The following is a 15,554-nucleotide window of genomic DNA, read 5'->3' as shown; positions in this document are numbered from 1 at the left end:
GTTTCTACCCTGGACTCCTCTGGCACCACAGGTATCAGAAAGCCCACTTCATGGGCACCTCCAGTGAGCAGCAGTCATAACTGTTGGAATGATTAGTAAATTGCCTTTGAAAGACTCTGGGCCCCACTGGAGGCATGTTTGATAGATCAAACTCAATATTTCTTTCTTTCTTTTTTTTTAAGGCCACACCTGCAGCATATGGATGTTCCCAGGCTGGGAATTGAATCCAAGCCACAGCTGCCACCTACACCACAGCTGTGGCAACACTGTACCAGGCTGGGGATCAAACCCATGTCTCCTCAGCAACCCAAACTTTTGCAGTTGGATACTTAACCCACTATATCACAGCAGGAACTCCCAAATTCAGCATTTCTATCTCCTGAGTCCCTTCCTCTACGCTATGCCAAGGGATTTATAACCCTTATCATTTAACAGGAGCCAGAATGTGGTCCAGGCTTGGGCTGGACAACCAAAGTTTGCATTAGAATCATGCCCACATTAATGCATTCTGTAGAGAATGTCTGCTGAGTAAATCCATATCAACACCAACACATTTGGTTTGATCCAAACTTGTATTTTGCCCTGCTTACTGCAACATCCTCAAAATCCATTCCCACAGACATTGCCCCATTTTCTAAAATGTTCTGATTCCTGTGATAACTTTGAGTATAACTGCCGAACTCCTCTACTCGATACTGCAGTTTACTCTGGGAAATCACATTGCGTTATCAGATAAAATAGTTATCAGTAGAAAATACTGAAGGGTTGATAGTGATAAAAACCCTGATTTGTTACTGAAAGGAAGTATGGCTTCCTTATTAATTTTTGACCATGCCCATAGCATTCAGAAGTTCTTGGGCCAGGGATTGAACCCGAGCCACAACAGTGACAACGCTGGATGCTTAACTCGCTGAAACACCAGGGAACTCCAGGCTTCCTTGGAAGGAACAGAAAAAGAAAGGAGAGAGTGTGGGGAGGAGTTCAGAAGGGTTTCAGAATTCATGATTCCCCAAATTCCCTACATATTCCTAGATTTCTCTATTTCAATTATGGGAATCCTACTCTTTCCTTACATTAAAGGAAGGAAGACAGCATTTTTAGCTGTAGGATTTGATTTTCAGGGATCTCATTCCACAGCTACAAGCAGGAAGTAATCATTTTATCATGGTCACATAAATAGTTTGAGATTCATCCTGTTTCTTAAAGACTAAAGTTTTGAGCATGTCTATTCTTTGCATCAAATTATCCAATGTCTTTTAAAACAAAGTCCTGACACTTCCCACTGCCCAGGGTCTAGGACAACAACTTGTCCCAGAACTTTATGCCTCTGGGCACACAGTCCCAGACAACACAAGTGCTCATCTGATTAATCTATTCCACCACTGAGGTCTATCATCTGCTATTTTCTATCTTGAAATCTGAATGGAAATCTAACTGCCTTCTATCCAATTTTGAGCTGAAAAGCAATTCCAAATACCCACCTCATATCCTTCAGCATCAGTTGCCTGCAACCCATTCTCTGAGACTGAAAAAAGTTGGAGTTCTGTTGTAGGCAATAGAAACTAACTCTGACCAACATAGAGCAATAAGAAAGAGTATTTTGGAAAAATATTGTTTGACTCATGGTACTGAAAAGAGAGAGAAAAAAAAAAGCCTGAACTATCAGAAACCACAACTCCAAGGTTACAGCACTGGCTACTCATATGCTTCTTTCCAAATACTGTCATAGGTCAACGTAAAAATAATTTAATTCCACCCATATGTGTCTCTACTCAAGATCCTTATTTCTGGGAGGAAGTCAGCTTGGTTGAGCCTCTGAATATGTCCACACCTGTGATTGGAAAGAGGCCATTCTGCAAATTAAGGATGCTCATCAGACTAAAATTCAATAATTAAATACTGTACTGACCTTGCAGAATCGTTACAAGCATGTGAAATGTTTGTAAAGCATTTAACAGAGTTCCTAGAGCATGCTAACTATGCTTATTATTTCTCCCATTATCCACTACGCCACCAGGGAACTTTTTCTACTTCTCTTCTAATGAAAAACTATATTTTACAAACCACCTGTTATCTTCTCAACTTCTACCTCCCAACGTCTCCTGCCTGACATATTATAGATGCCCAAAATATGTTTGGTAAATAAGTCCACACATTTTCCCTTTGCACACCTGAGATGCAATATTCCACAATATATACATGACACAGATAAAAACTAGTGTACTGGGGGAGTGCACAAAATAAATTTAAAGGATAGACTGGTTTTGCAAGAATCAAGTGTCCACAAAGTTTATCATTGAAAAGAATGTGACGCTGCAGGCAGTTTGGAGTGGGTCGAGGACTTTGGGCTTCCTCCTTACAGGCAATGGAGAGTCACTGAAGGTCGTTGAGCAGGAAAGTGATGCACATGGACGTGACCTTCGAGGAAGATAAGGCTGGTGGCCCAGTGTAACATAGGCTGCAGGGGGGTGGCTGCTGGTAAAAAAAGAGCCTACCAGGGATATTGCAAAAATGCATGCAGCAAGAAATGACCAAGCCAGGGAGAAGCAGTGGAAATCATATTTCATGAGGGAAAATGGATAGGACAATGATTTGGGAGATATAAGTCCCATGTTTTATTCTTAGCTGTAGATATCCAGCTCTACTTCCTAGTTATATCACCTGAAAGAACTAATAAACTGCTCCTCTCTTTGGTCTCTTCATTGGTAAAATGATGTTAGGAAGATTAAAAAAAAAATACTTCCTGTGAATGGAGAAAAAAGTCATGGAAGACCTGTACTTTCCCTAACTTCTCATTCTCATTGTCTCTTCTATTACTATTTTTTTTTAACTTAGAGACCTCAGAGTTCCCTAGTGGCTTAGTGGTTAAGGATCTGGTATTGTCACAGCTATGGCTTGGGTTCCAGCCCTGGCCCAGGAACTTCTGCATGTCACAGACTCAGCCCCAAGACAAACAAAAACCAAAAACCAAAACAAAAAGCAAAAAACCCTCTGATATCTCCTAAACTCTCCTGAAATGATATGACAAAAGGCCAAGTGAAGAGAAAGCTCCAACATATACAAGGAAGTCAAGATCTTTTTATTTTTTTCTTTTTTGGCTTCACCCACAGCATATGGAAGTTCTTAGGTCAGGGAAAGAATCCGAGCCAGAGCTGCAACCTACACCACAGCTGTGGGATCCTTAACCCACTGCACCAGCGCCTCCACAGAGATAAGCCGGATAATTAACCCACTGCACCACAGCAGGAATTCCAAGATGTTCTAATAAACCTGTGACAGGTACATATGCATATATATGATGTCATTCATCTAAATTTTGTTGTATTATTTCCAGTGTCACTTTGATAGCCCTGTTAAGCAATTTGCAAGAACAGTTTAAGTACATGAATATTTCTCAAGAAAATTTATCTTATGAAACTAACAAGAAGAGAAGAAGGTAAGGGAGAATAAAAGGAAAAGGAGGAGGAAAAGAGAAATGAAAAAAAGAGGAAAAGAAATAGAAGTGTGATAACCAGGGGCTACCTGTGTATGATCTTAACCCTCTCAACAACCCTAAAGGTAGGGTCTATTATGATCTTGTTTTTACAGATGAGGATATCAAAACTACACAAAGTCAAATAACTTACCCAAGGTACCACAGCTAGGAAATAAAAGAACTAGAATCCAAAGTTCTAATGCCCATGCTCAGGGATGGATAGTTTTATAGAAGGGCAAAGTCAAGTATGTGACACAAATGAAGAAACAAGACAGTATGGAATTAAGGTCCATGTGATATGTTATTTGTTCAAACATACTCATTCCTGTCCTGCCCCTCCCATGCTCACCTGTAGGCAGAACGTTGCCATCAAAAGTTGCTCCTTTAGGGAGTTCCCGTCGTGGCACAGTGGTGAACGAATCCGACTAGGAACCATGAGGTTTCGGGTTCGATCCCTGCCCTTGCTCAGTGGGTTAATGATCCGACGTTGCCGTGAGCTGTGGTGTAGGTCGCCGACGAGGCTCAGATGCTGTGGCTCTGGTGTAGGCTGGCAGCTACAGCTCCGATTAGACCCCTAGCCTGGGAACCTCCATATGGCGTGGGAGCGGCCCAAGAAATGGCAAAAAGACAAAAAAAAAAAAAAAAGTTGCTCTTTTAGGAGTTCCCGTTGTGGCTTAGTGGAAACAAATCTGACTATATCCATGAGGATACAGGTTCAATTCCTGCCTCGCTCGGTGGGTTAAAGATCCAGCATTGCTGTGAGCTGTGGTATAGGTCGCAGATGAGGCTTGGAGCTGGCTTTGCTGTGGCTGTGGTGTATAGCTGTAGTACCAGAAGAGACCAGTAGGTCCAAAGCTACCTCTCAGCCCTTAAAACTGAGAATTGTTGGTCATTATTATAAGCCTCTAAGAAGTTGGGTTGCTTGTTACCACAGCACAACCTGAGCCAAGCGTGCAATACTGCTACTGGCAGCCAGGTTGCCTGCTAAATTCTATTCCCTTTTCTGTTATTGCCCAGACAAAAAGCAATGTTCCTTTCCTTCCTATTTTTGAAGAGTACAGACAAAAATGTATTTGTGAACTAAACATTAGTTCACTCATGTAGAAATGATTATTGAATTTTTCCACCATAGTACTCCTAACAATAGAAACAATATGAGAACATTGAGATAAAATAGAGTTACAACGAATAATGTATATAAATCATCCAAAATTATTTCACTCAGAACCACCATTGTTAATAATAGAAGAACTTCACTCAAAGTATCTATTACTTGATTACAGATTAAAAGGTGGATGGATGGATGAATGGCTAGGCAGAAATAATTTTTCAAAATCAGAAACGCCTGATACCTGAAGCAAGTTAGATTTGTCTAACTTATAAGTGAACTGATTTTTCTGCCTACAAATTTTCCCTACCTCCATTTTAATTTTAAAAAATTATACAATACAATGTTATCAACTATAGTCACCATGGTATATACATTAGATCCTCAGACCTTATTCATCTTACAGGTGAGAGCCTTTTACCAACCTATCCCTATTACCCTAAAATGTGTAAGCCCTAAAATGCTATCATTTAGACGGGATATGTCTTACTAGCATTTGTCCCATTATTTCCTAGCATATAGTACCGTATGCCCTTTCTATCTTCAACTTAGGTTCTTTATTTCTTGAAATTTTCTCTTCCTAAGTATCTACCTTGGGGATTTCAATGCTTATTCCTACTTCATATTTGACAAATATGGGCTTCCCAGGAAGCTCCCTGACTTCTCTAGAGAAGAGGGCAGCTAGTGCTAGTGTCCTTGAGTTCTTCAATGCCTACCTAGTATTTTTCTACTAAAGCATACTCCCCAACACTCTCCCTTACTTCCCTCAAAACATTTGCTCTCGAGTGGATAGATATAAAAAGAGACTGGTGTCTGGCTTCTTCCTTCCTTCCTTCCTTTTCTCCCACCACCCTTCCCCCTCCTCTCTCTCTCCTTCCTTCTCTCTCTCTCTCTCTCCTTTTCCTTTCTTTCTCCTTCCTTCTCTTCATCCATCCCTCCATGAATATGAGGTCTTTCCTTTTCTTTCCTATTTGGTCCAGACTTCCCTAATCTTCAAATTAGCATTAACCCTCCCCTTTCTGTATAGTCATAATGGCGATGTGGTTCTAAGAGCACAAAATTTATAATGGAGATTTCTAAGACTCCACTTTCTTTCCCCAGCCATTCTCATGAGCATGACATCTGAGACCTCACATGTCAATGGTAGTATATTGACATTATGTCCAGAGAAGACAGAGCAGCCTGGAAATCTACCTTATCCAACGTTCAGAAAATTATCTAAAATATGTTACCATGGGAGCAAAAAATGTGGTCTCCAAATAAATGCAGCAGAAGCATGGTTCCCTCTAGGAGTAGGGGAAGGCTTTGTGCTGTTAAGCAAGAATATCATGATATGCAAAACAATGGAAAAACATCTGGGAAACAACCCAGCTCTGGAGAAACTGTGGCTTCATATCCAGGATAAAGTGCACTTCATGTTTTCCAAGGACTCATTGAGATTAAAGACTGCTGCTGGCCAGACAGGCAGCAGGCAACACAGGCAGGTGCTACTGCCTGTGTTGATGTGATAGCTCCATGCAATGTCACAAAGTCAGCGCAGAACACTGGTCTGGGCCTGGGAAGATTGCCTTCTTTCAGTCTTGGGCATCATGACCAAGATATCAGGTGTACCACTGAAAGCCTGAGGGATATGCCTTGATTAAAACTGGAGACAAGGGAGTTCCCATCATGGCTCAGTGTTAACAAATCCGACTAGGAACCATGAGGTTGCAGGTTCGATCCCTGGCCTTGCTCAGTGGGTTAAGGATTTGGCATTGCCGTGAGCTGTGGTGTAGGTCACAGACACGGCTTGGATCTGGCGTTGCTGTGGCTCTGGCATAGGCCGGCGGCTACAGCTCTGATTAGACCCCTAGCCTGGGAACCTCCATATGCAGCGGAAGCGGCTGGAGAAATGGCAAAAAGACAAAAGACAAAAAAAAAAAAACCCCAAAAACTGAAGACAAGAGGGAATGCCTGGCTCAGTGGAAATGAATCTGATTAGCATCCATGAGGACACAGGTTTGATCCCTGGCCTCGCTCAGTGGGTTAAGGATCCAGTGTTGTGGGAGATCTCTCACGCAGCTCAGATCTCACATTGCTGTGGTTGCCAGTGGCTAGAGCTCTAATTCGACCCCTAGCCTGGCAACCTCCATATGCCCAGATGGGGTCCTAAAAAGCCAAGCAAACAAAACAAACAAACAAACAAAAACAGTCTGGAAACAAAGCAAAACCACAATGCTGAACATACTGAGATACTGAGTATCCCCTTCAGGTCAATCAACAGCAGATATTTAACAAAGTTTGTATTTACCAACCCCAAAGGCTTGACATTCTTACTTGCTAGAGGAAATCCATAATGCTGTCAGTATTTGTCTGTGAACTGAGTAACCCAAATGTTGCATCAATACTCCACTCTATCATCAGTGGGTACTAGGGGAATCTGATGTCTGTAGAAACCGATTTCTTTCTTTCTTTTTTTTTTTTTTCTTTTAGGTTGCACCTACGTATGGAAGTTCCTGGTCTAGGGGCCTAATCAGAGCTGCAGCTGTTGGCTTATTGTATCCAAGTCACATCTGCAACCTACACCACAGCTCACAGCAACACTGGATCCTTAACCCACTGAGCAAGGCCAGAGATCGAAACCACACCCTCGTGGATACTAGTTGGGTTCCTAACCCACTGAGCAATGACAGAAAAGCCTGTAGAGACCAATTTCATCTTTAAAATGCTTTGGACTAGTAATGTTGGCAGAAGCAAATGCAAAGGAAATCAAAAGCTCATAGCGAAAAAATAAGTAAGCATAGAAAATGCACAATGAGTGAGGACAACTGAAGCAACCAATACACAAGACGTATGTGCAAAATTTCTTAAATTAGAATTCTCAAACAGAATATAAAACAACTATGATTACCCACTATATAGCACAGGAAACTATATCTTGTCACTTTTTTTTTTTGTCTTCTGTCTTTTTGTTGTTGTTGTTGCTATTTCTCGGGCCGCTTCCGCTGCATATGGAGGTTCCCAGGCTAGGGGTTGAATCGGAGCTGTAGCCACCGGCCTACGCCAGAGCCACAGCAACGCGGGATCCGAGCCGCGTCTGCGACCTACACCACAGCTCACGGCAACGCCGGATCGTTAACCCACTGAGCAAGGGCAGGGACCGAACCCGCAACCTCATGGTTCCTAGTCGGATTCGTTAACCACTGCGCCACGACGGGAACTCCTATCTTGTCACTTGTAATGGAACATGAAGGAGGATAATGTGAGAAAAAGAATATATATATATATATGAAAAAAGTAAAAATCTTAAAAATTGTGATTAAAAACAATGATTATCCCAAGAAATGAAAAACAAAATTTTAAATACATGCAAGGAACTAAAGACTATCTTCTAAAGAAAGCTGTTTTGTTAGCATTAGTCACCTTTTACTGCAATTCAATGAGTACATCAAGCAGTTTAGTAAACAGAGTCAAATTGCCAAGATCTGGAATGCTGAGCAAAGGTATAAGTTTTGTGACCAGTTGGAAATAATATGTTGAGAATTACAGCATTGAAAGAAACTGTTAGAAAATTCTATCATCAGAGAATTAAAAAGACTTTAGGGCTTAAGAAAATTGATGCCCTCTTGTGCTAGAATGGTAACGTGAATTGGTACTTATAGGAGGACAACTTTGAAACATGTATCAAGTCTAAAAATACCATGTGACCCAGCAATCCCACACCTGGGTATATAACTGGAGAAAACCATATTTGAAAACATACATGCACCCCAATGTTCACTGCAGCATTATTTACAATAGCCAAGACATGGAAGCCACCTAAATGTCCATTGAAAGAGGAATATATCAAGAAGATGTGGTACTTAGGAGTTCCTGTGTAGATCAGCAGTAACAAGCCCGGCTATTATCCATGAGGATGAAGGTTTGATCCCTGGCCTCATTCAGTGGGTTAAGGACCTGGCGTTGCTGTAAGCTGTGGTGTAGGTAGCAGGTGCAGCTTGGATCTGGCGTTGTTGTGGCTGTGGTGTTGGCCGGCAGCTGCAGCTCCAACTTGACCCCTAGCCTGGGAACTTCCATATGCCACAGGTACGGCCCTAAAAAAAAAAAAAAGAAAAGAAAAGAAAAGAAAAAAGATGATGTGGTACTTATACACAATGGACTATTACTCAGGCATAAAAAAGAATGAAATAATGCCATTTGCAGCAACATGGATGGACTTAGAGATTATCATCTCTATTTCACTTATATGTGGAATCTAATTTTAAAATGATACAAAATAAACTTGTTTACAAAACAGAAACAGACTCACAGATTGTGAAATTAAATTTGTGGTACCAAAGGGGAAAGGTGGGGGGGGATAAATTAGGAGTCTGGGATTAACATATACACACTACTATGTATAAAGTAGATAATCGACCAGGACTACTATATAGCACAGGGAACTCTACTCAATATTCTGTAATAACCTATAAAGGGAAAGAATTTTAAAATGGATATATGTTTATGCATAACAGAATCACTTTGCTGTATCCCCTAAACTAATGCAACATTATAAATCAACTGTACACCAATAAAATAAAAAAAAATTTTGAAAAACAAAAACAAAACCATATTTTCTGGCCAAAATCTCCCTTCCAAGAGTTTGTTCAAAAGAACAAATTAAGAATGCATGGAAACATTTATTTTTGAGATTAAAGACAATATAAATGTCCCAAAATAGGGGATTGTTAAATAAATTATTCATTTCCAAAGGAGGAGTTTCTATGTGACTCAGTGGGTGAAGCACCCAAAGCTGTCACTGCAGTGGCTCGGGACTGATCCCTGGCCCAGGAACAGGTGTGGCAAAAAAAAAAAAAAAAAGAAAAAAGAAATGAAGAGAGTACTGTACACTTAGAGATGTACCAAATGAAAGTCAGTTTAAAATGTACCAAAGATTAGTCCTGTCATTCCCTCCCTAAGACTGATGTATTTTTATTTATAATTCCTTTTGAAAATCTAGAATAACTTTTGTTAGATATAACTTTAGGATATTTAACTTTAAGCTTTCTGAGTCTCAATTTTCTTATTTAATTGAGGATAGTAAAATCTATCTTGAGGCATTATTGTCAGAAGTATACAATATTCTATATAAATGTAAAATATACAAAGTCATTAGTGTTTGCTACATAGTGGGCTAATTAAGCAGTAGCTATTTTAATTTATTAAAAATATAAAAAGCAATAAAATATCCCAATAAAATTGAATTTAAGAGAAAAAAATTATTTCATCACCTTAAGTCAATCATTTTATTTATTTTTTGTTTCACAGTTAGGTTTTGTCCACATTCGCAATTATGGTGTAAATGTACTACATAAATAGTTATATAAAATAATATGTAATAAATAAATAAGTGCAAATAATATATATTATTTTTAAATTTAAAAGTAATAACAAAATTACAAAATATAGAACAAGGAATACCCACATACACTTTTTCTAGATTATCTATAAACCCTTTACTTCATTGCTTGAATTTGCTCACTCTTGTATGTATGTGTGTGTGTATACATATATATTTATATATATAAAGATTACCCCTGAAACTAACAAACACAATATGTATGTGTGTGTGTGTAATATATATAACATACACACACACAGTTATGTAGATATACACATATGCTATGTTAATCTCCTAGGGCTGCCATAATAAAGTACATAGACTGGATGACTGAAACAAAAATTTATTTTCTCACAACTCTGGAGGCCAGAAGTCCAAGATAGAGGTGTTTGAAGGGTTGCTTTCTTTTGAAACCTCTTTCCTTGGCTTGTAGATGACCATTTTCCACCCTGTGTTTTCATATGATCTTTCCTCTATAAACATATTTGTTCTAATCTATTTATTTATTTAGGCCGCACCTGCGGCATATGTAAGTTCCCAGGCTAGGAGTCAAATCAGAGATGCAGCTGCCAGCCTATGCCACAGCCACAGCAACGAGGGATCCCAACTGCACCTGCAAACTACACCATAGTTCATGGCAATGCCAGATCCTTAACCCACTGAGTGAGCCCAAGGAACAAACCTACATCCTCATGGATACTAGATGGGTTCTTAATCCACTGAGCCACAATGGGAATTCCTTAATCTCTCTTTTAATCTCTTCTTAAAAGACCACTCATATTGGATCAGGGCCCACCCAATAAACTTATTTTAGGTTAATTACCTCTTTAAAGGCACTAACTTCAAATACAGTCATAGTTTGAGATGCTGGTGGTTAGGATTTCAACATATGAATTTTTTATGGGGGGCACAACTCAGCCTATACACACACACACACACACACACACAGATCTGAACCTAATTACTGTATATGTAAAGAAACATATACACATGTACATATCTATTCATACACATACATGTGTATACATATACATACGTGATTTTTTCTGAACGATTTGAGTCACAAACATCATTTCACATACATCACCTTTATCCCTAAATATTTCTATTTTCTACCCTTAAATATGTCCATTTCCTAAGAATATTAGTTTTTATATAACCACAGAACATTATCAACTTCTTACACTCATTCTGAAATAACATTTTTATCTAACCCACCTTTCATACTCTAATTGGATCAGTTGATCTAACAAGTTCCTTTGTAACAGCCCCCCATCCCATCTGGTACAGTATGGTGTCAGGTATTGCATTTAGTTGCATGTCTCTTTCTCCTCTTTTTATATGGAAGATTTCTGCAGTCTTTCTTTGTCTTTTATGACATTCACATTTTTAATAAACACAGTCCAGCTTTTTTTTTTTTAAGCAATATTTACCTTGTTTTTTGTCTGATGTTTCTGTGTAATTGGATTGAGTCAGACTGAGGTTATACATTCTTGGTTGGCATACTGCACACTTTGTGTTCTTCTCAGGATACATCTATGCATCACTCACATATGATGCTATATGTGTGTGTGTGTGATGTTAGTTTTGATCACCAGGTCAAAGTGTCACTTCACTATACATACTGTTTAGCTACTTTTTTTTTTTTTGTCTTTTTGCTGTTTCTAGGGCCGCTCTCGTGGCATATGGAGGTTCCCAGGCTAGGGGTCTAATCGGAGCTGTAGCTGCCGGCCTGCACCAGAACCACAGCAACGCAGGATCCGAGCCGCGTCTGCAACCTACACCACAGCTCACGGCAACATTGGATCCTTAACCCACTGAGTGAGGCCAGGGATCAAACCCGCAACCTCATGGTTCCTAGTCGGATTCGTTAACCACTACGCCACAACGGGAACTCCTGTTTAGTTACTTTTGTATCCTGCTCTTTTCACTTAACACTAAAGAAAATTGGCAGAGACTATTAGTTTTTCTTCAATATCCATTGTCCAAAACTTTTAGCTGGAAATATTTCATGAAGCTGGGTATGGTCTTATGACTAAGTCTTGTCTACTGATATGGAAACACAAATGGCGTATGATTTCTAGTCTTACGTTTCAGATGGATAGAGCATGCCTCCCCCTTCTATTTCCCTCTTTCCACTTGTTGGGATTTAGTCATTATAGCAAAAAGTAGATGAGTCATCTTGAGTCATGCAATGCAAGCAGCATGCTAAGAATGGCAGAGCAACAAGAAAGAAGGAGGCTCAGATCCTGAGAATTCAGAGAACCACCATGACAGCAGAGAATTTTACAAAGAGAAAGACAACTTCCATCTCATTAGTGATATATTTCACGTTTCTGTAATAGCATCTCTACCTCTGTCTTAACTAACATAGGTATTTCCCCTTGTTACTACATAGTTTTAATAATTATTTTTCTTTTTCTTTCTTTTTTTTTTTCAATGGCTGCACTTGTGGCACATGGAAGTTCCTAGGCTAGGGGTCAAATTGGAGCTTCAGCTGCAGGCCTACACCACAGCCATGGCAATGGTGGATCCAAACCACATATGTGATCTACAACGTGGCTTGCAGCCACATCAGATCTTTAACCAACTGAGCAAGGCCAGGGATAAAACCTGCATTCTTATGGACGGTATGTCAGATTCTTAACTTACTGAGCCACAATGGGAACTCCCATAATTATTTTTAATGTCTACACGAGATTCCACCAAGTGACATACTAATAATCAACAAATCATTTGCCTATTAAGTATATATTGCTTATGTTTTTTATTATATATGACATTATGATTGAGTTTAATGTATACGGCTTTTTCATTTTTGTGGATTATTTCTTTAAGATAAATACCTAGGTATGTGATTTTTAGGTTAAAAACAGAAGAGATCAGAGTTCCCTGGTGGCCTAGCAGTTAAGGATCCAGTGTTATGGCTTGGGTCACTGCTGTGGCACAGGGTTCGATCCTGGCCTGGAAACGTCCATGTGCCGTGGAGATAGCCAAATAAATAAATAATAAAAATAGAAGAGATCACAGCTCTATGTAGGTTTTGTTCAAATGACTTCCAAAAAAGAAACTCTGTTGTTGAATTCTGATATGCAATGCTAAATGACTTATGCTTTTAGATAAGTGATTTGAAGTCATGATAAGTGATTTGAAAAACAAGTAAAATGTGAATTAAGGTTAATTATAATCAATACATTAGAGGATATTCATTTCCATGCTTTCCAATGTCACTGGTATTGCCATCTTAATGCAATATACAAAAAATGTCCAAAATGTGGGCATATATCTAGAGGATATTGTTTATTACATCACAACCAAGTTATTGCTTTTTCAATTTTCTATTTGATTTCATAAAGGAAAGTCTCCATTTGGTACTAATATGTCTTTGACACAATTAACCTCCTTTTTAAATTCTCCTTTTCTCCCCCCACACCCACGCCATGTGGAATCTCCCAGGCCAGGGATCAAACCCACACCACAGCACCAACCCAAGCCATTGCAGTGACCACTGGGATCCTTAACCTGCTGTGCCACAAGGGAACTCCCTAAATTCTCCCTTTTTAACGAAGAGTGAGCCAGACCTTAGGCAACAAAATCTAGGTAGAATATAATTCATATTCATATCTGTGACTGTATTTTAATTACAAAAAAAGACAAATTTTCTATTTATAATTGATTTTTAAAATTAAAAAAGGTCAAATTAAAGAAACTGCTATATAGATATCATACATGGAAGTAAAAATAGACAGTTGAAATTGAGGAGGACTGAAATTTGGAATTAGTTACATACGGAAGGAAAGAGACTGAGGCCAAGGAATACACTAACTCCTTCTGATCTCCCCAGCACAGTGTATTTGTTTCTAATGAGAATGGTATGGTTAATTTATATTGCATAATTTGGTACATTTAACTTTTCCATCATCTGGGAGTAGTTTTAAAAACATTACCCACTGGTCATATTTTTAAGTCAATAGGTCCAAAGCAGAGATAGCAGAGGATGTTTAGCAGAGGATATTTAGCAATTTTCTTGAAAAAGGGGTGCACCATCACAGAGAGAAGTCTGTATTTATCGCCTGTTATTTACAAGTGCAGTAGGCACTTTATATACATCGTCCTAGTGATCCTCACAACAGTACCATGGGATGAAAAGCATAATCCCCACTTTAGAGAAAGGGCTAAGAGCACTAAAGGTATTTTCTCAATATGAGCTAGGGAGAAGATTAAATGTAAAATTCCTAGTGTAATGTCTGGCATGTGCAGATACCAAATAGACAGTATTCAGTATTACTGTCACAGTGACTGGTAAGCTCAGGATTTAATCTGACATCTACTCGATTCAAGTCCATGTCTTTATATAACACCATGCTTGGCCTTCTAGAACCACAGAAAATGAAGAAAAGATAATTTAATAATTTAAAGATAACTCAAAGCAGTGTTAAATCCATGAATCATTCACTCAATGGATCTTGACTCAGTGCCTACTGTGTTCCAGATGCTATGGAACAAGTTTACAATCATTCCATGTACTCTTAGACTAGCTTGGGGTGCCACAGAGCTCTGTTCTTCCCCCAACACATGTAACTTCTGATTTAATGTACACAGTCTGTATTAAAGATTAAACTCTTTGGAGGAAACATGTATACTATCATGACCAGAGTGTCTTAGTGACCAATATATAATTAGCTTAAATATTTGAAATGGAAAAGCTGTTATTAAAAATACATAGTATATATATATGTGTGTATAGTTTATTTAGTTTTATAGTTTATATATAGTTTTATTAACATTTCCCAAGAAACACTTTCAAACTTTAAAAAAAAAACCTCTCCAAGCCCAAGTAATCCTTAGAAAGAAAAGAGCTGGAGGAATCAGGTTCCTTGACTTCAGACTATACCACAAAGCTACAGTAATCGAAATAGTATATGCTCTGAGTACAGCCCTAAAAAGCAAAATCAAGAAAAAGTATGGTACCGGCATAAAAACAGAAATACAGATCAATAGAACAGGATAGACAGCCCAGAAATAAACCCATGCATCTATGGTCAATTAGTCTATGACAAAGGAGGCAAGAATACACAATGGAGAAAAAACAGTCACTTCAGTAAGTGGTGCTGGGAAAACTGGACAGCTATATGTAAAAGAATGAGATTAGAACATTCTCTTACACCATTCACAAAAATAAAATGGGAGTTCCTGTCGTGGCTCAGTGGCTAACGAATCAGACTAGGAAACACAAGGTTGCGGGTTTGATGCCTGGCATTGCTCAGTGGGTTAAGGATCCAGAATTGCCCTGAGCTGTGGTGTGGGTTGCAGACGCGGCTCGGATCCTGCATTGCTGTGGCTCTGGCGAAGGCTGGTGACCACAGCTCCGATTAGACCCCTAGCCTGGGAACTTGCATATGCCACAGGTGCAGCTCTAGAAAAGGCAAAAAGACAAAAAAATAATAATAATAATAAATAAAATAAAATGGATTAAAAACTTAAATGTAAGACCAGACACTATAAAACTATTAGAGGAAAATGGGCAGAACACCCTTTGACAAAAATCACAACAGTATCTTTTTTTTTTTTTTTTTTGGTCTCTTTGCCTTTTCTAGGGCCGCTCCTGTGGC

This window comes from Phacochoerus africanus, chromosome 1, assembly GCF_016906955.1.
Source record: "Phacochoerus africanus isolate WHEZ1 chromosome 1, ROS_Pafr_v1, whole genome shotgun sequence".
NCBI lineage: Eukaryota > Metazoa > Chordata > Mammalia > Artiodactyla > Suidae > Phacochoerus > Phacochoerus africanus.
Note: the sequence above shows the minus strand (reverse complement) of the source record.